At 40.9% G+C, this 25,152-nt stretch overlaps 1 long non-coding RNA gene across 1 annotated transcript; it reads right to left on the bottom strand.

Moving 5' to 3' along the window:
* Positions 1-10,176: 10,176 nt before the first annotated feature.
* LOC136556392 (uncharacterized) lies at positions 10,177-22,725 on the bottom strand. Its single transcript, XR_010783673.1, has 3 exons — positions 22,634-22,725; positions 11,159-11,218; positions 10,177-10,373 (listed from the first exon to the last, which is right to left on the bottom strand). It is a non-coding gene; the product is annotated as an uncharacterized lncRNA (long non-coding RNA).
* Positions 22,726-25,152: the final 2,427 nt, after the last annotated feature.

Below are 25,152 nucleotides of genomic sequence, written 5' to 3'. Positions count from 1 at the left end.
GAAACTGGGGCTCTGTTTTCCCATTTTCAGTCTCAGAACTGAATCCTCCTTCCAAGGGACAGGGTCAGAGTGAGTCCAGTGCAGGTAAGAGAACTGCCAGGTAACTGCAGCTGCATTAGGAGTTTTGCTTGTCCTCAGCATACTCCTTCTCCTTTGGAGTCAACATAATGAAGGTCAGGAAATATGAATATTGTTGTTCCTTGTTCAGAAGGTGTACTGGCTTTGCCTCTTCTGCCTTAAAAGGAACCTTCGTTATCTCATTATACATGCTCTATTCCTGTTCATATTTCAGATAATGCTTACCTTTTTACAGATCTTTAGGTTTTGTTTTCATTTTTTCTGAAGTCATCTTATCACCTTGTGTTAAGTGATTAATACAGAAAAGGGCTGGATGAATAATTCATTGTGTATGATTAAATCAAAGAATTTACGTTTCCTTTTGTTTCATAAAATGTCTGCAAATATATCAAAGCTTTCTTTCAGCTATTTGTTTTTGCAAAGTTATTTTGCCAAATAATTGCAATAAATATTCCTTTGTGCTGAAAGCGAAGCGTTATTTGTGTGAGAATTTGACATGGGTGTCTGATACCTTTACAATGTTGGTAGAGACACAGGGGAAAGTTGTTTTGGGTTGAGTTGTTTGGGTGTTTTAAGCTCCACTCCAGTAATTTTTGGGCACACCTCACTTGAAGAACCAGTGGAGGACATGACTGCTCTCAAAGTAGGAAGGGAACCAGATTTAGGTAGATGATCATGCACTACTTACACTTCAATTTCTATTTTGGAGGAAAAAGGACTAAAAATAAGATGCTGTACACTGATATTTAATATTTGTTCTCCTAAATCCAGATGTTTATCTGAGAGTTGTGTTATCAGGCATCCACCTTGTGATGTGAATGGAGCTGCACAGGCTGGCTTCTCCCCAAGAATATCATCCTCCTGTCTGTCCTGTCATGGATCTCTTGCAGTCTGTCTAACAAAGTTGGAAAGGGAAATGGCATTTGTTATTTGCGATGTTTCAATCACTCTCTGCAATACACAGACAAGTACTTCAGCTGGTAGAAGTAGATTGAAAATGGCAGCAGCTTATTTGGTGGAGGAAAGATTTACTAGCTGTACCGAAAAGGCCTGGAATCTGGGGGCAGTGGATGGACTCTGAGCGCTTCATCTGTAAATGGCTAAACTGATAAAGAAATATTGGTATTTGGCGGTTTCTGTCTGTTGGAGATCAAAGCATCTTTGTTGAGAATTTTCCACTACAGATTTCAGGTCTTACAGACACTTAAAAAAAAAAAAGGAAAAATTATAAATATCTATAAAATTATTATTTTTTTTAATGTTGCCCACAATGTGTGCCTGCGTGTGTGTTTTATTTTCATAGCCATTCCTACGGAGACAGAGGGAAGATTTGCCCTCTTAAAATAATGGCAAAAATAGCAAATCAGATGGTAGTAGGGGGGAGGAACAGCCTTGAGGAGACTGTTTATGAAGGCTTTCATTCCATCATGTACCTTGGACATAGCTCAAGTGAGGCAGAATCTGCTATGCCAAATCTAAACTTGGCCCTGGAAGAGGCAGATAAGGACCTGTGCCTAGTGCAAGCCATGGGAAGGATCATCCTTGGAGACAGGCACAGCTGATGGAATCAAAGATAGTGATAACCTGTGGATCATGCTCTGCATCTTTTTGACAAGCATCAGCTGTTCCTTCCCAGCCTCTGGGTGACTCCTTCATACCAGATGCAGTATTTAAAAAAAACCCAATTGCTAGTGATGTGGATTAGGAGGGGGGAAAAAATGTGAATTGGAAGCGGCCCAAGTTCCAACCGAGCATGGGTGTCCCCTGGGTCAGATGAGAGAGGCTGTTTCCCAGGAATCACAGGCCAGATGACATTTGCAGAAAATGTGGAGGAAAAGGCTATTAGAAATGGCATTGTCTGAATGGGAGGAGGCCGCATAAGAAGAATTAAAATTTGCTAATGCAGCAGGGTCACCATTAGCATCCCCAGTGTGGGCAGCTATCCCTGAAGTGATGCTGTTTTGTTTCTGGAGACATCAGGAGATAATAGATCACAGTGGACAGAGCATCCAAGTCTGGTGATCCCTGGAAAGTGACCAACCTAGAGGACAAGCACACTTCTTACCATAGTAGTTAAATAGGTGCTCCCATGCAGCAGGAGCAATCCAGCTGTTTCTCTGATCAAGGCTGCTGCACAGCTACACACACTGTGTAAAGCTGGACCAAAAAGCAAACAGGATTACTGTGCAGTCAGGGGGAAAATTGGGTGTCTGAAAGGAGATTCAAAGTCATTTACAAGGGAAAGAAGACATCCACAGCTCTGGGCAGGACTTGCCAGAAGATTCTGCTGATGACAGCTGACAGCTATACATAAGCAGTTGCTTTTACAATTTTTTCCAGGAACAAGGTCTTTGTAAGATTGTGCTGAAATAAGGGACTGCTCAGGCAGACAGATTTCATGTCTTGGTTTTCAGGAATAGGTACTTGATGTCTACCAGGTGCCTACCCAGGTGAATTTTTAGCCACACGTGTGCTCTGTGCTGCTGCATCCATTCTATCAACATCTGGTCAGTCAGTTCAGGGAAAGCCTGGGTATATTCCTGTACTCCACAAAAAGTATTTACCAAAGTCCAGAAAGATTTGTTTTTCCTGCCACTCTTTCCCTCCTCCTCAAATTCATCTACCTGTGACTTTCCCTCCAAGGTGACTACTGAGAAGTGTAAAATCTGTGCAGGGGCAGTGGCAAGAGGTTTCTACAGTCAGCAAAAAGAGCTTTGACAGAGCTGAGCAGGGCAGAGGGCAGTTATCCTGGTGGGAGTCTGTTGCAGGCCCCCCAACCAGGATGGAGAGGAAGATGATGGATTTTCTAAGTGTCTGGCTGCTGTTTTAGGATTGCCAGCTCTTGTTCTTGTGTGAGGCTTGACCTTGGTGGCTGTCTGCTGGAAACTCAGCACAGCAGGGAGGAAGCAGCCTGGGAAGCTCCTGGAATGTGTGGGAGAGAATTCCCAACACCAGTGGTCACAGAGCCCTCCAGGGCTGGTGGGAGCTCTGGTGGTTTTATAAATGCATCAACACCCAAAGGAGGGCCAAGGAAAAAATCCATCCCTTATGGAGACCTTGATGTGAATCAAGCCCAGCCTCCAATGACAGCCAAGCACATCTCCTACAGGAATGGCAGAGGCACAAGGCAGTGGGGCTGCCAGACCACTCAAAAGTCACAAACCCCTTCCCTCTGTGTTTGGTCTGGAAGGACAATAAGCAAGTTGAAAGATAGCAAAGATTCAAAGTGATATGGGAAGATTAACAGATGACTCTGCTCTGTAACATTCTCAGCAAATCTACTACAACTTTTAAAGTATGCTAAAAAGGAAAGGCTGGTTTTAACATAATCCAGTCAACTGATGGCAGTCATTGCTGTGGGATAACTATGAGCCCTGAATTTTAATGGATTTGAGAAGGAGAAGTGGGCATATTTAAAGGGATGGGAAGATTAAAAGATTTAAAACAGAACCACAGAGAGTCGCACTCAGCATAGTGAAGATGAAATCTAAGCACAAATTGACAGGAACTGGCAGATGTTTCTTTTTTGGGTGAATCTTTCTACAGTTGTCCACAAGGGTTTCTTTGCCCTTTCCTCTGAAGCTTTAAGGCATGATTCCTGTCAAAGACAGCAGAAGCAGCATTGCTGTACAAAAGGGTTTAATGCTTGAAAATAACACTTTGCAGTGAGCATTGGAAAACAGAAGTTCCCAGCCATGGTGGGTAACTGGTGAAAGAAGTTTAAAGCACAACTTTTACCCTTACCAAAGGATCTAATTAAGCCTTCCATCATCAAGATTGTGCCTTTTCTTCTCCATCAGCGTTTGTTCTCCAGCAGGAGAACACAGGAGCAGAGTTGTCCATTTGAGTAGGCTGAGCCCACTCTGGTGTGGGAGATGAGGGCTGGTGGTGTGGAGGAGGAGATTTCAAACTCCAGAGCCTTGATCCAGAATGTTTCAGGATGATAAGTGCATTCTTCTGTAAAAGGAGGGATCAGAAAGAAGCAGGTAAAGATCCTTCTCAGAGTGTCAATTCATGTCAGAATTATGACAAGGCAAATGAATAGTTCTAACTTTCCTCATGTGAGGTTAAGTGTGTATATATACATTTATATTTGTATATATATGCATAAATATACATGTGACCTGAGCTGTAGTTCTGGAGAGGCCAGGCCAAACAGCTTCATGAATTGTCAGGTGTAAAGCCAAATAACACAGATTCTTTCCTCTCATTTGGTTTCAGCATGGGAATAGCTGGTTTGAAACCCACAGGCAGCTTTATGTCCAGAAGAGTATTAAGTGAGAAGTTTTGATATGAAATCATTATCTTCCCTCTTCTAAATCCAAATACTAATTGCAACCTTGCTGTGAGCCTACAATATTAAGGCTATCATAGCCATGGCAACAGAAAGCAACATTAAATGGAATACATATCCACTGCACAAGATGGGGTTTTTTTGTTTCATTTTTTTCCTCTTTTTGGGCAGTAGGCACACATTTCAGTAGCCATGATGTACAGACCAAAAGACCTTCTCGTTCTTCGAACTGCTGAGTTATTTTGCCACATATACTCTCCTATCAGTTAATATTTTGTGTTTCTGTATAATTAATTTCACTGCAGGATGGTTTGTTAATCCACAGACACAAATGAGAACACAAATGAACATTTCAGCATGGATTTTACAATGGCCCATTTACATTTCAGGATTAAACGCATAATAAAAACTTTTGTGTAGTTATAATTGAGCTGATTTTTCTTAAAATGAGGAGATAAACATCTATGTAAATAGCCTCAAAAAGATATTGTCTTGAGGAAAAGAGCACTTCAAATGAGCTGCTTAAAGTCACCTTCTATGCTTTGCATGATAATTGTAATGCAAAATAATAAACAGCACAGGCCACCAAGCACAGCACTTCAAGGATGGAGGATGATATTGTGCGATTTATATCAAGATAATTAGGCATTTAAAAGCAACCAATATCACTTTAAAACCTCCCAATTAAAATAAATAAATTAAAAAGAGAGCGAGCGAGAGTGAAGGGTGCGTGCAAGGTAAGATGATTGGAATAAGTTTCCATTTGCTTTATTTTCCTGAGGGTGTGTGTCCATAATGATCTGCCTGACACCAAAGCATCTGAGTACACTGATTAATGGCTGGGGACACTGCAGTGCACCACAGTTCTGCAGGCCATGAGTGGTGTTTCAGGCCTGGATGTACTTTACCTTTTTTTTTATACGTGTAAGGTTAGTTTTAACTGGAAAACGTGCTGCCATGCCCAGATTGTTATGTGGCATTGAGAAAAACTTATGTTAGCCAAGGACCTTATTGCTTAAATAGCTTATTCTTGTTTTCATAGAGGAAATATGAGAGAGAAAACTGTATCAAAACAAGTGTCTTTATGTAGGTATAATTGTATCCCTCCTAACGAGACCTCTCTACCAGAAAAAGCTCTAAAACATTGCCCCTTAATTCCACACTACCCTGTCAGCAAAATTTGTATTCTGTAATGTAATATTTATGTGTGTTTATAAATGGTTAAGAAAGGGCTAACATAGTCAGACATCATTAGCATGGGCAGAAACTACTGGGAGGTGTTAGAGATTGGCTCCTTATGCCTGTGATTTACAGCAATTGTCCTGCTGGAACCAGTAATTATCCAGCAATTGATTATTAAAACACCCTTTAGCGAATTATTTATGAGGATGCTTTTCATGTAAATTGCATCAGAAGTTGTTGGGAGGAGAGTGTCACATTGATAAATAAATATTTCACTGCAGACAGTTGAGAAAGATTTTTCAGCAGGTGAAAGTGCTGCTTTTAATGGTAGAAATGTGATTGGGTGGGTTTGTGTGTAACCAGAAAAGCGAGGAGTGCTTCACCTGGAGGAATGAACCTCTCCTATCCCAGGGCTGCAGCTGCAGAGGGCAGCAGTGGAGGAGGTGAGATAATCCAAACCAGGGATGCTGCAGTGCTCAGTGTGTCCTTAGCCATTGGCAAAGGGCTGAGATGGAATTGGAAATGCATCTCTGAGCTTTGCAGGGCTCTTGATTCTTTGGCTCTGTGCATGGGAGGGAATATTCACCTTTCCAGCTCTGCCTGGCCATTTCCTTGTGCAAAAATGTGGAAAAAAAAATTGTGATGAATCCCATCTGTGATGCTCTCCCAGCTGAACAAAAGGCTTGATAGTGGCACAGGTTGTTCAGAAAAGGCACCTCACCCTGCAAGCTGTATCTTCATGAGTGCTTTTGGGCTACCATGGCTACATCAGTTAATACCATTGAACTGACTCTACAGGGGCAAGTGGAGTGGCCAGCTAAGTTACTACAGCTATTTTGTTTGTTTTTTTCTGTACCTATCCCTTGCTATTCTGATGCTGGCTCAGTAATTTTTTCCTGTGGTAACATTGTGACCCCTGACTTTGTGTTGCAGTTGTAGGAGGGAGAGTAAAGGTAACCCCATAAATTCAAATATGCTTAAACCGTTTTGACACAACTTGTAAAAATTAAAAGCTGGTTCTACTTTTAATAGCAACCTTGTCAGTAATATTCAAAGCAGTAAATCTCCCATATTCTAAAAGCACAGATTACCTGAAGTGACTGAAAGAGGCTTCAAAGAATCTATAATTAAAATCAGTAATATGTAATGTACGTTTTAAAATCCTGAACTCTATTTGAGAGATTGTTTTCTTTATCTGGCACTTAAGAGCACATTCAGATATATTGATAGCACAATTGTCTTATTTAATGGCCATTCCTGCTTGGCTGGGTCCTGCCTGTGGGACTGCAGAGCATTGTGCTGTCCCAGGATCAGGGCTGACAAAGAAACGTGCCCTGGACACAATGCTGTCCCATTCTGCAGAAAAAAACCCAGAAAAAAGGTGCAGTTTACTTCCCCCTGTCTGTCTATGGCTCCCCTGGCAAGCAGGGCCTGAGCACATTCCTCTTAGTCTCCACTCATGTGCAAAGGCACAAAAGGAGAGAACAATATCTGCATTTTCCACTGCAAGCCCATACAATATCTGGTTAGGCAGTGTGGCTAGACAGGGATTTGGGGAATTGTTCCTGTGCTGGGGTCTGAATGACAAGCTGTTCTTGCAGGAGCAGATTCTGCTGGTGCTGTTACACTCACCTGGAGGGCTCTGTTGGTGAAAGGCACAAAAATACCCATTTATACCCCAAATCTGTGCCCTTCTGAAGGATTTATGAACCATTGGCACAGCAGTGTAAATCTAAGTGCTAATAATAAGCTTTTGGTGATTTCACTGGCAGGTGTGTGTGCAGAAGAACTGAGGGTTAAGCTCTCCTCAAAGGTTTTGAGGTTTAGAAAATGGGAAGAGGGAAGGGGCTGGCCTGTATCAATCACTTGGGATCCTCTCCTTCCTCCCCATCCTCCACTCTCTCTAAGTTAGAAACTGCCACAGTAGGATCTTTAGGTGTGCCACAACAAACTTCACCTGGGGACCTGGCTCAAATACTTGTAATTTACTTATTCTTTTAATTCTTTCCCCCCTAGTCTGACATTTACCCTTATTCTATTATTAATGTTAATTTTGTGGACACATCTTGTCATGACTAACATTCTGTGTGAAGATGACAGCAATAAGAGGCATTGGACTGTGTCTTCTTTCTACAATCCACTTTTTATTGTGAAATAAACAATATTCTATTGTTTATTTATTAAATAATGGCGTTAGAATATTCTTTGCCTTCCCCTTCTATTGTTGCCAGAAGTAGCAGTAATGAGAAGGATTTGACTTCTTTCTTGGCAGGCTGCCTTATTAAAAGTTGAATGATACTTTTCATTATGGAGACAGGTTTTTGATTTTAATTTCATTTTTTAAAAAAATTATTTGAATAGAACTAATTTTCAGGCCTCCTCATCATCTGTTCTCAGCAAGCTTTTAGAAGTCCTCCATTTGACTTTGAATGTGAAAGGTCTGAAAGCCAAATGGATTCTCTCTTAAACTGCTATCACTGTGTTGTTTGAAATACAGTTTAGACCAGAGAAAATGTAGTTTTGTTGGCCTGATAGAGAATTAATTCTCCTTTCTCCTTAGTATTAAAGTCCAGAGCTAGAACCAGCAGGTCTATTAGAAATAAGGAGTAAAGGTGAATTCTCTCCTTTTTTTCTCCTTTCATTGTGAGCAATGGGGAGATAATTCCTTATTGCTAGATTTGCTAGCTGGAGGTAGAAGAGAAGGCTGTGTAAAGAGAGTGGTGAGAAAGAAGATTTAGATTTAAATATTCATGTTTTGGGGGCTATTCAATGATATTAGGAATAAATTACCAGCTAAGGACACACTTGATTGATTCTGTCTGAATTTGTTTTATAATAATTTCACATAATTTCATTTATTCTTTCCTTTAACATCTATTAGAGGAAAAAAGAAAAAATAGACAGTGTATGAAAAGAACACAGGGAAGTTTTTAATATAATATTAATAATAGTTGATATTTAATTGAGATCGTATCTTTAATCTTTTCTTCTTTTCCCCTGCCAGTGTTTCATCTCTATACTTATTATCTTGTTTTCAGTACAGAATTATCACCCACTGGTTTTCAATTACAGCGATGCCCATATTGATTCTTCCCTTGATTTTAACTCCAAGCTGAAAAATTACTCACTTAAGCCAATAAAAGTAGATGATGTGCTTAGTTTTGGGTTCCTTTTTTAAAATAATAAACGAATAAAAAAGAAGAATGAGAAGCTTATAATGATTCTGAGTTACAGCAAATTTGTATGGAAATGCATTTTAAATCATTAAACTCGGAACAGTGTCACAAATTTATATTTATCTCTTCATGTTGAAGTGGTCCCTAAGGACATAAAACCTCTGTCTGTGACTCTAAGTTGCATTTGTCTGTTAGTTCTTGGGCACTGAGACCCCCTGGCAGATGATGGATTCCTTCTGCACTTCTCTTGGCTCCCAGAAATGAGGTTTGTGTTTGCAAAATGCCCACTGGGAATGGTCCATGTCCGTGCTAGCCCACAGAACCTGGCCAGGAACTGTCTGGGGCAGGGCCAGCTGGCATGGCCCAAAATCACCACTCCTGTGCCTTAACAGAGAGATGAGCACATTCCCAGGCTTAAGGGGTTTCCCAGGCACTGCTGAATTTGCTGACAGCGATGCAACCAGGGAGCATTGTCCCATCAAGAAGCAGCTACATTCCTCCTCCAAACTCTTGTGTGCATACCTGTCTGCTCAGCACGCAAGGAATCCCACTGCGGTGGTGCTTGAGGGTCCCCAGGACGAGGGAAGAGATGAGAATCTTGACTCCATGTTTCAGAAAACTGACTTATAATTTTATGATATTGTATGTTATTTTATTTTTATATAATCTTATATTTTATTTTATTATTTTATTATTATATTATTATATTTATTTTATTATATCATTATATTCTAAAACTATACTAAAGAAAGAGAAAGGAGACATTCAAAGGCTAGACAAGAATGATAATGAAATCTTGTGACAGACTCAGAGAGCCCGACACAGCTGGACTGGGATTGGTCAGTAATTAAAAACAATTCACATCCTGGGTAAACAATTCTCCAAATCACATTCCAAAGTAGCAAAACATGGAGAATCTGAAGCTTCCCAGCTTCTCAGGTGAAAAGATCCTGGCAAAAGGGATTTTTCATGAAATATCACAGTGACATCCCACGGTGCAATGATACCAAATTATAACTTTAAACAGTGCAGGGTTTGACTCTCCAGAGAGGCAAAGGCCATGGCATGGTGGTGGTGACCATGTGCAGTTGTGAATCAGTCTTTACTGATGCTGAGGAAGTGTGAGCTCAGGAGCAGCTGAACATCACCTTTCCTACACTGAAGGATTTGGTTCTGCATCAATTGCTGTCCAGGGAAAACTCTTTACTTTCTGTTAGAGCAGACTGAGAGTTGGCTATAGGGAAAAATCACACAGAGCCATCAGTTTTACATACACAACCCAAAACAGGAATAGCCAAGCGTCAAAGTTACCGAACTGCAAAAATTAAGATCTTTCAGAACCTTTATTCTAAATATCACAAGTAAATTTTCTCAAACACTTCTGACAGGAGTGATTTGTAAAGGAATCCACACAGGAGCACACATTAAAGTATTGGCAGGTATCTATGTATGTAGGTGAGCTTTCTCCAGAGGAGGAGGAGGAGGAAGGAAGTCTCTTGACTTCAGGAAGGTGCTGAATATCTATAGAAGAGAATTGCTTTAACTAGCATTAACCCCATTGATCTGCGATGACATTCCCAGCTGCATTCAACTACTTGCATGCACATAGTATAAAAACAGTTCTTTCCAGTCTGCCTGCAACACTGAAAAGACAAATCACACAGGTTAATATGCTGTTGGTTAGTCTGCCACATGTAATCTCTCTTTTTCTTTGACTGTGTTCAATATTCTTGGCCATGTTTTATTGGAACTCTAACTTTTACATTTAGGACTGCTAATCTATAACGATACTTAGAAATATCTGAGTCAAGATTTTCAGCCATGTTCTTGTAGTCCTGAAAACTCCCTCACCCAAAAGGCTTATTTTGAAGATAATTTTAATAATTTTGAGGACCAGAGCCACTATGAAACTTTTGGTTCCATCCAGGTCCAGGCCTCTGTCCTGCCCTAATCTCTGTTGTCCCCTCCTAGCTCCAGACAGACAGACAGTCCTGCTTTCTCAGGGACCTCATTTCAACACCCATCTCTCTTGCTTAGAATCACATATTTACCTTAGCAAAGTTTTCCCTGTGCTTGTCACTGCACAGACTTCTTTTTACGTGTCTGATTTTCCCACTTTCTCTGCAGTGCAGCAGCATTGGGCCTCTTTGGGAATTTCCCAGGAAGAACCTCTACTTACTCATTTGTAAAATGCCAGTATGGTAGGCTGTAATTTGCCAGTCCATTTCTTCCCCAAGAGTAAATTAATTGAGTTGATAGCAGAATTTATGGTTTTATACAGGCTATATTTACATGCTAGGGAAATATTTTAGCATTAGGATGGGTTAAATGAGTCATGACTGATTGCAGAGGAATTCCTGTCTAGGCAGCAATAAGAAGCCAAGGCTTCTCTTTCTTTTCTTTCTGCTTAAGCAGTAGCCTATCTTACCTTCTTTTTCTTCTGCATTTGGTATCACACAGGGCTGGGACCTCAGAAGGATTTGAGAAACTGCAGAAGACAAAAAAATTTCTGCAATGGCTCATCATCATTGATGATATTGTTTTTCTTTATTTCTAATTTGTGTTTTCTGTATTTCTTATTTTTATTTCTCATCTGCCAATGATTTACATGAGGTTTTTTTGGATATTTTGTGTTTTTAATTTTAGTGTTGAACTAGCAGACCTGTGGCTCTTTGCACACCTGCATAGAGGCTCTACTCCTACACCCACTCCCCTCTACCCCTATAATGCTAAAACATTTCTTCAGACTGCAGTACCCTCCATACCATCAAAAAGTTGTTGTTGTTTCCTGTGAAATAGCTCAGGTGCCAAACACAACCCCAGTGCAGCCTGTGGAAATGGAGTCTCCCAGAGGGGATGCTGACTGTGGATAAAAGTGTGTTCTGTTTTCCAGGGCACCTGCCAGAACCTTGCTGACATTTTCAGTATAGGAAAATATTTGGCACTGGACAGCTGTCCAAAAACTTTCACCCTTGTAGGTAAAAAAATGTTCCCCTTTTAAAAACATATTTATATAATTTTGGGCCTACACACATGTGAAAGGCTTCATTTTTCCCCCACTGTGAACTTCAGGGAATTTACCTCCCTGGTTCTTCCCATTTCCTCTATCATTCCACACTGTGAACACATCCAGCTCTTCTTTTTAGTCTCAGTCTTTCCCAGCAACCTGAATTGCAGGATGGTTCATTGCTTTTACTCTTCCTTCCAGGAATTAGAAGTCTGACTCCAGCATCTATTTATTATTTTTAGGTTCCTCTAAGAAGTGCACCTTGTTGAAGGCTTAATATGTTTGGATTTCACACCTCTCCCTTAGCAGCATTGCAAGTTATTCCTCTTCCACCTTTCTCTCCCATAAAAACGATGAGGACAGGATTGTACCTGCAAGCTCTGAGCTGTGCCACTTTCTGCCTTTACAGCTGCCTTTTCCATCTCCTGATGTGCACTTGGCTTGTGTTTCAGTGTGACATTACTGAGCAGCCCATTTGCTTGTAAGCTGAAATTTTAGCAAAGAGGAGGTTGGTGTTTAACTACTGCTCACAGGAAGAGTTTGTGAGAGTGACTGGCCCTGTGTGTCACCTTTGTGTCCTGCACAGGGTGCTGGCTTTGGCAAAGGTGGGGTGCATCATTCATTCAGGACAGCAAAGAACAATCCCTTGCAGTGTCAAATGCCAGGCAGGGTCTGAATTTGTGGTAGCAGCTCTGCAGTGTTTACCAGCATGGGGCTTTGTCCTTCCCCAGTCACCACCTTGCTTCCCTTTATATTTAAATCCCACTGATGCCTTCAGTTTCAGCTTTTATATTTTCCACACTGTGCTGCATCAGTACATAACTCTGAACTTTACATACACTGTTAGCAGCTCTCCTCACAGCTCAGTCACACACAACAGTCCTTTTCCTCTCTTCAATCACACAGAGCAATCCTTTCCCAACCCCAGAACCAAGGACACCACTGCAGCTTCAGCCCAAAAAGTGCAAACAGCAGGGAATAGAGGAGAGCAGGGGCCAGGGGCTCACGACCCTCACACAAAAGATTTTTTTCCTATTATCTAATCTAAACCTTGTCCTGTTGCTACATTTGTAAGTAGAAGTAAAATGCAATATTCAAATTCCTCCAAAGCACTGTTTTTCACAAGTAGAAGTTATCAGATAGATTTAAAGAAATCTTGGAAGGGTTGGGTGGTGTTTTTGTTTGGTTGGGTTTTTTTTAATGTATTTGCTCGGTGATTGCAATAGCTATTGTACAGGAAGAAACTCTGATAAAGACCCTATTGTCCTTTATTTTCCTGGACAGTTTGAACAAAGGAGAGTTTTTCAGCTTGTTATTTAGCAGTTGGTCAGAGCCCTTGACTGATTAATTCCAACTGCCTGTTATTATGGAACCTGAATCTTCATCCAGCACAAAATGCAGCCTTTTAAAACAAATTCATTGTGTTACAAATGGGAAGGAGATACTAGCAAAGTCTTGAACTGTGCTGGCAGGACATGCTCCTTCACTTTATTTTATTAAAAAAAAAAAAAAAAAACAAACACAGATAGGATTTAACTAGCTGCTTCTGAGGGAAAATATAGGCTGTGTTCCAGAGAGAAATAAATATGAAGTGTTAGACCATGGGTAAGCTAATATGCAATTACTTCAGTGCATCATAATTGGAGATTAAAGTCAGTCACCTTGAGAACATATTTGGGTATTTCCCAAAGTTTCTCCAAAATAATTTAGGATGCTGTGCTCTTGAATATGTGTGTGGAAACAGTGTTGAAAAAATATAAGATAAACAGAAGAACCATACTCTCCCAAAACTCTAAAGATTTTGTTGTCCATTCTCAAGCTCTATGGACTGAATGAACAGCAAAGCAGTAAGGTTCAATAATGTAAAATTGAGCAGCACAGTTTCCCTAATATTTATCAAAATAAGACTCAAAATGTTTGCAAGTGGTGAGCAGTGTAAGCCACTCCACCTCACCGGTCTCAACCTGCCCCCCCCTAGGAAGGAGCAAACACTGAGATCATGATGGTTATTTTCTGCAGGATTTGGGCATTTGTCTAGAACACACAGACTGGGAGCCAAATCTGAAGTGAAACCAATGCAGTCATCAGACAAAATGAGATTTTCTTTCAAAGAGGGAGCTGGAAAATGGACGTGCAAAGGGGCTATTTATAGAAGAAATCCTACTCCTTAGACTTGATTAGAGATAGGCTGTGTTTTAAATAAGTGAGATGAACTATCTTAAATAGCAATTTAAAAACTATTATTAAGCTGTTTCACAAACTGGCCTTTTCTTTTTTTTTTTTTGGTCGAAACCAAAATCAGTTCCTTCAAAATGGTGCAGGGAAAAGTGTGTGGGAGCAAGATTTACAGAATAAAGGTTTCCTTTAATTTATTCACTAAAGATTCCTGGCAGGTAAAACTCATTTAAAGGAAACACTTTTTTTTTTCCCTTCCCCATAATCATCTAAATTCCCATCTGTACCCAGACATTTCTATTTACACCGTTACATTCTCCAGGAGCAAAACTTCTCCAGTGTAAAATGCTGAAGGAGTTGTGTATGAACTTAGCTGAAAAATATCTCAGTGCAGAAAGTTTCCTGAAAATGGCAGTGGTGCTCACAACAGCCTCATGTCATCACACTCCCAGGGCACCACACCAAGGTGCTGACCAAGGAGGCTGCTGCAGCCTTGGCTAAGTGTGGTATTTTCTGGCAGGAAGGAATTAATCTGACTCCATGTTCTTAGAAGGCTAATTTATTATTATATTATATTTTATATTATTGTATTATATTTTATTACTATATTACTTTATATCATCTAATTATCATATAATATCAATATTTTATGTATTAATTTTTTTTTTTCAATTTTATTTTATTTTAATTTCTATGCTATACTAAAACTACACTAAAGAATAGAGAAAGGATACTTACAGAAGGCTACAAAGAATGATAATGAAAACTCTTGGCTCTCTCTTCAGAGTCTGACACAGCCTGATTGTGATTGGTCATTAAGTTAAAACAATTCACATTAAACCAATCAAACAACCACCTGCTGGATAAACAATCTCCAAACCACATTCCAAATCAGCAAAAGGCAGGAGAAGCAAATGAGATAACATTGTTTTCCTTTTTCTCTGGGGTTTCTCAGCTTCCCAGGAGAAGAAATCTTGGGCAAGGGTTTTTTCAGAAAATACAGTGGTGACAGCTGAGGACACAGGGCTCTTTTCATGAAGGTGTAACAGGTCTTGATTTTAATGCAGAAGGTCCTCAGCTTGTTCCCTGATCTCCCAAGCTCATGGTAGCTAACATACTTGTAAAGGTATTTTATCTCTGGGATGAATACACCACAAATGAAGCAAGCAAGGAGGAAAGCTCAGGGCAAGAGGCATGCCCAGTAAGTGCAGTCAATAGAAGTTATTTGAAGTTGCTTAAGTGGCTTTAAAATAATCCCTACACCAAACCCTACCTTGTACTCTTCTATTTGCTGGTGTTTTTAATACTTTAAAAGTCTCACAGATGTCTTGTCCAGTTCTTGAGAGTGTTCAAACAATTCTGGGTTTGCCAGGTTTAAACCTGTATTTACTTTTCATTCATCTTGGACCTAACAAAGTTTTTCAGTCCATGATCTCTGCCATGACCTGAATTTGCAGAGTTTTTATGTGATCACTTCAGTGCTGCAGTAGAGTCTCTTTCTTCCAGGTCTGTAATTGCCTTCACAGCCCAGCAAAGCTAAGTGGTGGTTGGTATCCAAAGTCCACAGGATGGAACTGTTGTGCAATGTCCATAAAAGAGTGGCAAATTTTTGTCACAATGCTAACAGCAGAAGAATTACAACAGGGCGATACATTTACAGAAGTTCATTTTGTGATAATTTCTGCAAGACACTACAATTGTTCTGGAGTAGCAAACCCATATAACTTCCAGGCATTGATTTTGACTGCCTGGATGGTAGCAAATGCACGTTGTCAGGATTTCAAACTCTGTGTATTGTCAGTGTTCTTCTGTTGCAATTTCTGAAATCCCCAAAGGTAAGAAGCTGTTTATAGTTTTAGGACCTGCAAAGTGAATTTGCAGTGAATTTTCCAGCCCTTGCTGGGAATTGTCAGTAGATGCTGAGATGTGTTCTTCCAGGATCCTTAGTAGATTAACAAATGATTAAACAAATTTTCTTTATGGAAGATTTATACCAGTGTGGGGAATTCCTGGACTTCATACATGTAAAATAGGGCGTCTGTGAATGAACAAAGGGCTGGAATAGGTGCATGAAAATCTGGCAGTGAAGAGTGGGCAGCACAATGGTGCTTTGTAGGACGTACTTGGACACATCAATCCTGATGCATTCCAAATGCAGAAATCACACTGGTGATGGGTGTTTGTGCAAAACTCTCTGTGCAGACACACAGAAGCAATGGAGCATTAGGGCTCACAACCACGAGCCTAGAGAATTTCTGCAATAAATTCCAAGCCAGACAACAAAGAGGAACCATGATACATTGGCTGCCTTGCTGTCCTTGAGTCCAGTTGGGTATTTGTTTGTTTACAAGCCCTGAAGAATGCTTGTGGTGTCTGACTCCTGTTTGGGGGACTGGGAAGCAGATCCCTCACGTGCTAAAGCAGCAGGTCTTCCTTGAGAGATCACTTTTTGCCTGGCATGGAATTCCAGAGGATAATTCCAGATAACGTAACTTGATTTTCCTGTCAGGGATCTGCTGTTTGTAGCACCAGCAGAACCAGAGTGTGTCACATCCCTGCCACGCTCCAGCCAAAGCAGGAGCAGCTGTCAGGGCTGCCAAGCATCCTGGAGTAAAAGAGAAGGTATTTTTGTACATTATTTGGTGATCAGCAAGACTGCAGGATCGTTCTGTGTCACACCATGCTTGGATACTGGGGTGCACAAATGCTGCAGCTCAGTTGAGGTCGAAAAGCACTCCATCTGCTGTGGCCTGATTTGTACAGAGAGCTGTAAAACCCAAAGCAGAGATCCCTCCTCCAGTGAAAAGCTCTGCTGTGCTCAATATGCTGTGTCCAATCCAGCAGCAGCAGAGAACTTGTTTGAATGAGAGTGGACATAATTTATAGTCAGGCTCTCAGAATTAAAACCGCACACACAAACTCAAACCCAAGGCTGTTTGTAACATTTAAGGATGTTGTATTTGTTCTAATTTGTGCATTTAGCAAATTAGGCCTTTGGCTTTTTTCCCTCCATTTGCAGTAAAATATTGCCTTCTTGTGATGAGGGCCCAGGAGAAAAGGCAAAGCATGAAATTCTGGGGAGGTACTGAACTTCCAATGCCCAGGACTAAGTAAAACATCATCATTAAAGCAAGCAGAAATGGCAATAAGATTTCTGTTTTAAAAGCTAGCATTCAGGCCACCTGCTGTTACTGAATAACATGTATCAAAGATTTTTTGACCAAATAAAGGTCATCCTTTCTCTTCAATTGACTCTTTGTATTTGCAAAAGCAAAATGGGCTTGACTCAATCAAGACTGGCTTTTCTCCCCTCTGTGCATTAAGGAATTTAACATATATGTGGAGGTGAATGACATTTACTCAATTTCCAGAAATCCAATGGCCATTTGTGACCCCCTTTTCGTTTGGTTCAGGTTAGAGTCATCAGTTGTTGAATCTATCTTTGAGTACCCCTGGTGTTTATCCATCACAGAGTTATTTAAGGCAGAGACATCTTCACCTGCAGCCACCTGCAAGGAGAATCTCCAGTTTCTTATTTCCATCATACCCAGCAATTTTATTCTGAGTGAAGATTAAAATCAACTTAGAGGAACCTGGGAATTATGTTTCAATGTATGCAGGTGAAATGGTTCTGAAATAGAACTAATAATGTTGTGACAAGTGCCTTGTAATTTCTGGAGATGTCACAGTTCATTTGACATCATTCATATGCCATGAAACACAGAAAGAAGCAGTGCCCAGATGTGGAAGTTGTTACATGCTGAGGGGAGGGAAAATTGGAACAGATTAATCAGAGAATTTGAGCAATTCAGGTCATAAAGACTTGGAAATGTTGTTTGATCTGACCTCCTGCTCAATGCAAGGCCATCTTGATCGGTATTTCAGGGCTGTATTTAAGTTCTGAAAATCTCCTGCAGCTCCTCTGCACTTTTCCCAGTTCTGCACCAGCCTCAGAAGGAGATGATTTTTTTTCTCATTTGGTCCAGTTAGAATTTCCTTGCAAGCAATTTGGTTTTCTTTGCTTCTAGGCCTTTTTCTGTGCACCTCTGGGAGGAGTCTGGCTCCTGTTTCTTTTCCTGCAGGACCCCCAAGCCATCTCTTCTGGGGCAGAACCTCAGTGTTTCCTCACAGAGCAGCTGCTGCAGCCCCTGGCTGGCCTAGGGGCTCTCTGCTGATACTTTTCCTGCTTTTTGGTGTCCAAAACTACTCTCACAAATACCCAGCAGGGGGAATGACCACCTCCTCTGAGCTGCTCAGGATGTGGCTGCCCTGTGCTGGCAGCTGATCCATTCCTGCTGGGCTGTGAAGCCTGGGAAGGCAATATGGATAAATACCAGGTTTATGGGGGCAAGCAGGGGAAAAGAATTGTTCTGGTGGGAGATTAAAAGCAGCACATCTCATCCAGGAAACTGACCATTGTGCAAAACTTGGAGGATAAAAATGGAAGTGGCATACACAGAAAGAAGTGAGTGAGGACCAGCAAGAGCTCGTAGGGCTTAGAGATTTTTTTTTTTAATTTCCCAAATATCTCCAGGCAGGGATCTGATCTAAATGCTTCTGGACATGTTTAGGAGCTGAGTACATTGTGTTTGCAAAAATACCTGTGGATTCTGCTTGGATTTGGTTTGGGTTTTTTAAAATTTATTTTATTATTTCCTGCCTCACACCCACTCATGACTTGTCCATAATGAGGGGTTTATATTCCTGATCAATGAGTACAAACATGTCATCTTCACAAAACATGCATCAAGTGTACAGTAGGTCAGTCAGGTTTTGACCACTGCCCATGCACATGGACTGTCTGGGGTAGCTATTGCCCAGCAGTCCCAGCAGCTCAGAGCCTGGAAAACTGGTACACCTCTGCTCAAACCTGTAGTCTCCTCCTTAAATCAGGAGAAGAGGGATTGCAGCTTTTACTAACAAGATAGATTAAAGTTAATCCTTGAGCTAAGAGAAAACTCCTATATGTGTATATATATATATATATATATATATATATATGAGTATATATTTTATATATAGATTTATATATATATAAATATAAATGTGTTTCTAGATGATGGTGTTTACCTTCTTCAAAAAGCTTTACATTCTCCAAGAAGATTCCATAAGTAGAGATATATAGAAAGGTTATACAAAAAGGCAAGCTTATTCACAGTGACATCATACTATAAAATCTAATATCACTGTATTATTTTTGTTTTTCCTCTTTAGAAAGATCTGTCTCTGTTTTGCAGTATTTATGCTGTGGAATTAATGACATAAGTAAAAGAATTGAGTAAGACATTACTAGACATACATCGTGCTTCAGTTTGTGAATATAGAAACCAGTAGGGCTTGTTAAGAAAATGTTCATATTTTTAGGTTTGTGTCCCTTGGAAGAAAGCAAAGAAAGCACTGAGAATATATAGCAGCATTGAGTCAAATGTGAGGAATTTTTAAATGGAACAAAGTAGGAAAAATTTTGCAATCCTTAGTCACACCTGTTAATGTTGAAGAATCAAAAGTGCATTGCATTGCATTACAATGTATTTATTTTTAAGGAGAGCCTTCCTGGAGTAGCTTACTTAGCAGTGTGATGTTACTTGGATCCTTTGCCAGGGATAAATGCTTACTCCTCAAGATTTGTGCACAATTGGAAGGTGGCACTTTGCTCAGCACACCAGCTCTGAATTCATGGGCACGGATGCACCTGCACAACCTGACACTGGAGAACAGAATGGGAGGGGTCCCAGCTCTGCCTTGGAGATTGGGATTGAGATTGGGTGTATGAAACAAGAAAACTTGTCCTCTAACACAGAAAAAGGCTGTTTAAAACCATGGTGGTGTGCAGTGGAGTGAGGGCTCACCCACACTCCATGGGAAGGGTTCTGCCCCACTCTGCTGAGACCCCACATGGGAGCTGCCCCAGCACAGCACAGCTGGAGCTGCTGGAGCCACCCCAGAGGATGGACACAGAGGGATGGAGCAGCTCTGCTGGGAGGAAAGGCTGGGAGAATTGGGATTGTTCAGCCTGGAGAAGAAAAGCTTTGGGGTGACCTCATTGTGGAGTCTACAAGAAGGATGGAGTGGACCCTTTACAGGAGTGACAAGGGGGAATGGCTTTAGACTTAAAGAGTGGGTTTAAATTAGATATAAGGGAGAAATTCTTTGCTGGAGGAAGGTGATGCCCTGGCACAGGATGCCCAGAGCAGTGGTGACTGCCCCTGGATCCCTGGCAGTGCCCAAGGCCAGGCTGGATGGGGGTCTGAGCACTCTGGTGTAATGGAAGGAGGTTGGAAGGAGATGGTTTTTAAGGTCTCTCTGAACCCAGGCCATTGTGTGACACACAGAAGGGGAGGGTGGAGCCACACCAGCCTCCCCCCTGCCCTGTGTGTCCTTGGGAATCTGTGCACCACGGTCACTGGGCTGGTGTAGGAGTGCCCAGTGTGTTTCCAAAGACAGCTGCACAACTTTTTAAAGCAGGGGTTTCACTGCACAGAAACACACTGTTTGCATCTAAGATTACAGCCTGAATGAGTAAGGGAAGACATGAAAAGTGGGAAGGATAGCTCTCTGTGTTTTTTCACAGCCTCTATTTACCTGAATGAAATGTTCACGTTCTTTATTTCCTCAGGGCACCCGCCACTGCCTCAGTTCCAGCATTTGCTGTCTCTCTCCTCAGGGCACTCTTGAAGCCCTGTGCTTCCCCTGCTGTTCCTACATTTCTGTGTCTCTAAGGAGCTGGTAGTAGTAGTGGTCCCTACTCTTTCTGCTACTTCTCTCCATGTCTCATTTGCTTTTTATGCTTTTCCAAATGAAAAAGTGACTGTTGCACTGCCCAGCTTCCTTCTTGCTCAACATTAGCAGGATAAATATGCTTCTACCTGCACCTTTTCTCACATTAGAGCAACCAAATGCGTCCAACTTTGCTTTGTAGTGACAGTATTGGACAAATCCAGCTTCCTAATCTTTTTGTATTGATCTTCTCTTGAGCAAGTTGATGAACTGGATTTTGATTCCATTATATCCCTACATATCTCTCCAGACCTTTTTATCTGGGACTCTAACCCTGTGGAGAGAGAAATCTGTTCCCAAAATCAAAGGGGCTGGTTGCTTTAGGAGTGTGCATGTGTGTGTTCAGCATGGCAGAGCTAGCAGAAAATTTCTGAAGTGACTATTGCAGGAAAAACCTTTTGATGGTGTATAGTACAAGTGGATCCATAGTATTTTATATATCATTGGTATTTTATATCTTTTATGTATCACAGTATTTCATATCTTTTATATATCATAGTATTTCATATATTTTATATATCACAGTATTTTATATATTTTATATAGCATAGCATTTTCTATATTTCATAGATGTAATATGTGCTGAATATGGTGTAAGTGAAAGAGAATACACTATGAAATATGGAAATCCCATGTGAGTGTGTTTACCAGGGAGGGATCCCCACGGGGTTTGCAGGGATGTGTTAACCTCAAGTTGAGATTTAAAGGGTGAATAAGAGCCAGCTGAATTTTAGCCTGCTGTCCAAGGATGCTGGGGCTCCTGTTTAGACACCATGAATGAAGAAATTCCCCTTCCATGTCTGTGGACTGCTGGTATGCTCATGTTGCAATGCAGGAGATTTGGTACAAAGGTTGCATCACATTTAGACTCCACAGGCATGGTCAGTGCCAAAATAACATGAAATGCAACATCAGCAACAATTTCCCACAGCTCCATGTTAAAGAATTACATAGAAATGGCACAGCACTGAGTACTATGGGATGCCAAGGTCAGGGCTGCCTGCTAGAACTGTGGCTCTGTCCTTCAGGATGCAATGGCTTCCTTTCAGAGCACACCATGTTCAGCAGAACAACAGGAATTCATGGGATGACTGCAGGACAGAATTCTGTCCAAAGTGTTTGTCAATAGCTCTTGAGAAAAAGAGCTGCCAGAGGATTCCTGAGAGTCTCCTTCAGCCTGAACCAGTGAACCAATTCATGCTCCTTCCAAACAATTTGGGCCATGACAAGAGCTTCAAAGAACTGTCTGAACACTAACAATTACACTGAACCTGGAGAATTCAGCACGGAGAGATATTACAAAGATTAAACTCATTTGTGTATCCAGAGGTTTGGCTGTGTAGCTCTCAAGGGGAAGGTGTTGGTCACAGAACAGTGTCTTTGCTGCCAAGAACAGAATAATAATTCAAACTGTAAAAGAAAAAAAAAGGGGAAGAGTTACATTTGTCTTCAATAATGCATTATTTTGGACATTTAAATCTGAAATCAGCTTTTCTGTGAATTTATTTTTCTCCAGGTTCAGACTTTTACTTTAAAATTTTACTGTTCATTAACATTTTAGCATTTAACTTTTTTTCCCACAATTTAATTTTACTGAAGTTTTTTTGGGGAAAAAAAAAGCTGCAGAGGTAAACAGAGATTCTGCAGACCCAAACAAAGTTGTGCATCTGTTCTTGAACCCCTTGCCAAGGAGATGTAATGGATACTAAGGCACCATATCCAGTATTTTAAGGAGCTGGTCACATTATACAGCACATCTGAAAAATGGCTGTGTCATTATTTACATTGCACAGAACAAAGGAGTATTCAGAAAATGTCATGGATGATTAAAGCAGGAAAGAATGAAATCCATTCCCCACACTGACACTTATTTTCCTTGTGTCCTCACACAAGTTCCATCTTGCAGGCTGTTGGAGCACATGTTTTCTGGGTGACTCACCTAACCCAGTGAGGCTCCAGGACATACCAGGAGCACACATCCAATGCACAGAATGCTTCCAGAAACAAAGGCCTTCCATTCTACTGCCTCATTTCCCACATCCTCAACAGCAGGAGGATATTGGATTTAATTTCTGTGGGACGGAGAGGACATATGATTGTTTGAGAGGTCACAGACAGCAAAATGCCAGTACACAAGGTACAAGTGCAGCTGAAATGAAAATCTGAATTTTCAGCTCTGAAACAAAAAAAGCACTTTTGATTTTTATAAGCAAATATAAAATTATTTTTATAATTTGTATAAATATATAAAATTATTTGTATAATAATATATCTGTCTGCTAGAAGAAAAAGAACATCAGAAGAAAAAAAATATTTATACAACAGGCTTTTAAGATATTTAGATCAGCATTTACCGAAAATGTAGCCCATCCGTAGACACAGCTATAGGTAAAATGAATTATTTAGTGTGACACTTCATTGTGTGTCCCACAGAATTATTGATTGATTTGATTCTCAAATTGATTTGTTTGTTAGGTGTAGGACAGTTGCCCTGGTCTTATTTAGTTTGTTGGTTAGGTGGACACACCAGTGTGATGGTTGTAGCTAACTCTGACAGAAATGTTCTTTGTCACATAAAGTAGGTGCAAGCTGAATGAAGCAAAAAAACCAGGTTCACTCCACTTTTTTTGGGAAAAAAATCACTTTATGATTGATTGTTCTGTGCCTTGTCAACCCCAAATGGGTACCTCATGCATGCTCATTGCTCCTAGGCATGCATAAAATCTACCAGAACAAAAGGCAAAATGCAGAATCCCTACCATTTTTATGTATTCTGGCTTGGGCTCTGGCAGTTGCTCGTTTGCAGTCACCTGTCTGAGGCCAGGCAGGTTTTTGGGGGAGATAAAAGGAATAACCTGGCAGCTGTGCTCCTGTGTCACACAGCAGCTCCAAATTCTGCTGGTTGGACCTCCTTTTGAACAGGCTAATCCTGACAGGATAGCTATGGGTTAAAAAGGCTGAGGGGGTCAGTTTTGTGGAGCTGGGATCTGTTTTGGGGAAAAAGAAGGAGAATTAGTCAGGGATACCTCTTCTTTACCACACAGCTCACAGAGATTAAATGTTCTGTGTTATAGGGGGGGATTTGAGGCATGGCACAGCACAGAGCCAGGAGCAGCTGCTGTCATTTTTAGTGGCAATTCCAGAGCAAACTAAAATTAATAACCTGTAATGGTAAGGGCTTTGTTATGAAATTCACCCTTTTGAAATTATGGGCTGCATAGGTAAGGCAGTGGGTGAGATGAATGTAGTATAACATAGATTTGAAATACGTGATAATGTATTTATCCATGTATAATACACAGATAAAGCACATCCTAGAGATGCAACATAGTAAATAATTTAATATAGGTGATATAATTTTATATATAAGGGAACATATGAACAAAAATTACATTTGGCTTAAAGCATGTGGGAAACTGGTGGTAGAGCTGGAAATTGGACCACCTGTGTTAGTCAGAAGATCACTCAGCAAAACCTGAAGGAAGGTTTATTTCTGTATTAGCTTTCATTTTTTTCAGGCATCATTGCCCTTCTAAAGATATCCCTTCAAAAGATGGACCTTTTAAGAATGTCTGCAGATCTGGGCTCCCTCAGATTAACTAAGGGCACACATTTCAAAGGGAAGTGGTGTTCATGGGAATTCTCTGCCAGCCACCCAGATCTCAGCAGCAGAAGTAGAGGATAAGTAGTAAAGGAGTTTAAATTTCCTCGAGCTGCCTTCTGTTGTGCTTCAGCTTTGATCTGCCAGGATTACCTTGAGAGGTGAGAAAAGTAGTTAATTTTCCACTTTCACTTGACACTTCCCCTTTCTCTGGGGGCTGCTGAGTTAGTGCCCACTGCCTGCCCAGGTGAGCTGAATGCACCAGCAGAGGTGGCACTTTCTGGGCTCTGCCTGCCTTCCCAGAGTGGCAGATGAGGGATCCAAGGGCTTTCCTTGGCTGCAGTGGAGCTGCCATAAAACTACAGCCAGAGAGGTGGATTTCTGCTCTGCTCAGCCCACAATGCCACCAGCTTTACTCTGTCTTTTCTCTGTGGTCCCACAGGAACCCTCCTGAGCTCCCAGGGAACATTCTTTACATGGTTTTACAAGTTATCTTTCTCCAGCTCTAGATTAAAACCATTCTTGGTGGTGATGGCTGCAAAAAGATTTAACTCTGCTTAGGTGACTTCTGCTTTGTTTATAAAGCTAAATATGTTGCCTCCTTGTGTTGTTCTACTCCTTCATCTTTTGTCTTTGGAGTTATATTTAGGCTTTTGTTTTATTATTAATTAGGTGCCATCCTTTTGTTCTCTCCTATCACACCTCAAACAATAGATTCTCAGCCATAGCCAAGGCTTCTGTCCTCTTCAGTAACACAAATATTTGGCAGCAGAGCACAATGTGTGTTTGTTTTTAAACAGCCATCACATGGAAGCTCTCATGTCCTTGCGCTGTTGTCAGCTGCTGCAAAGGACAGAGCAGC

This window comes from Molothrus aeneus, chromosome 5 (assembly GCF_037042795.1).
Source record: "Molothrus aeneus isolate 106 chromosome 5, BPBGC_Maene_1.0, whole genome shotgun sequence".
Classification (NCBI taxonomy): Eukaryota; Metazoa; Chordata; class Aves; order Passeriformes; family Icteridae; genus Molothrus; species Molothrus aeneus.
The sequence above is the reverse complement of the archived record's forward strand: the minus strand, read 5'-3'. Positions and strand labels throughout refer to the sequence as shown.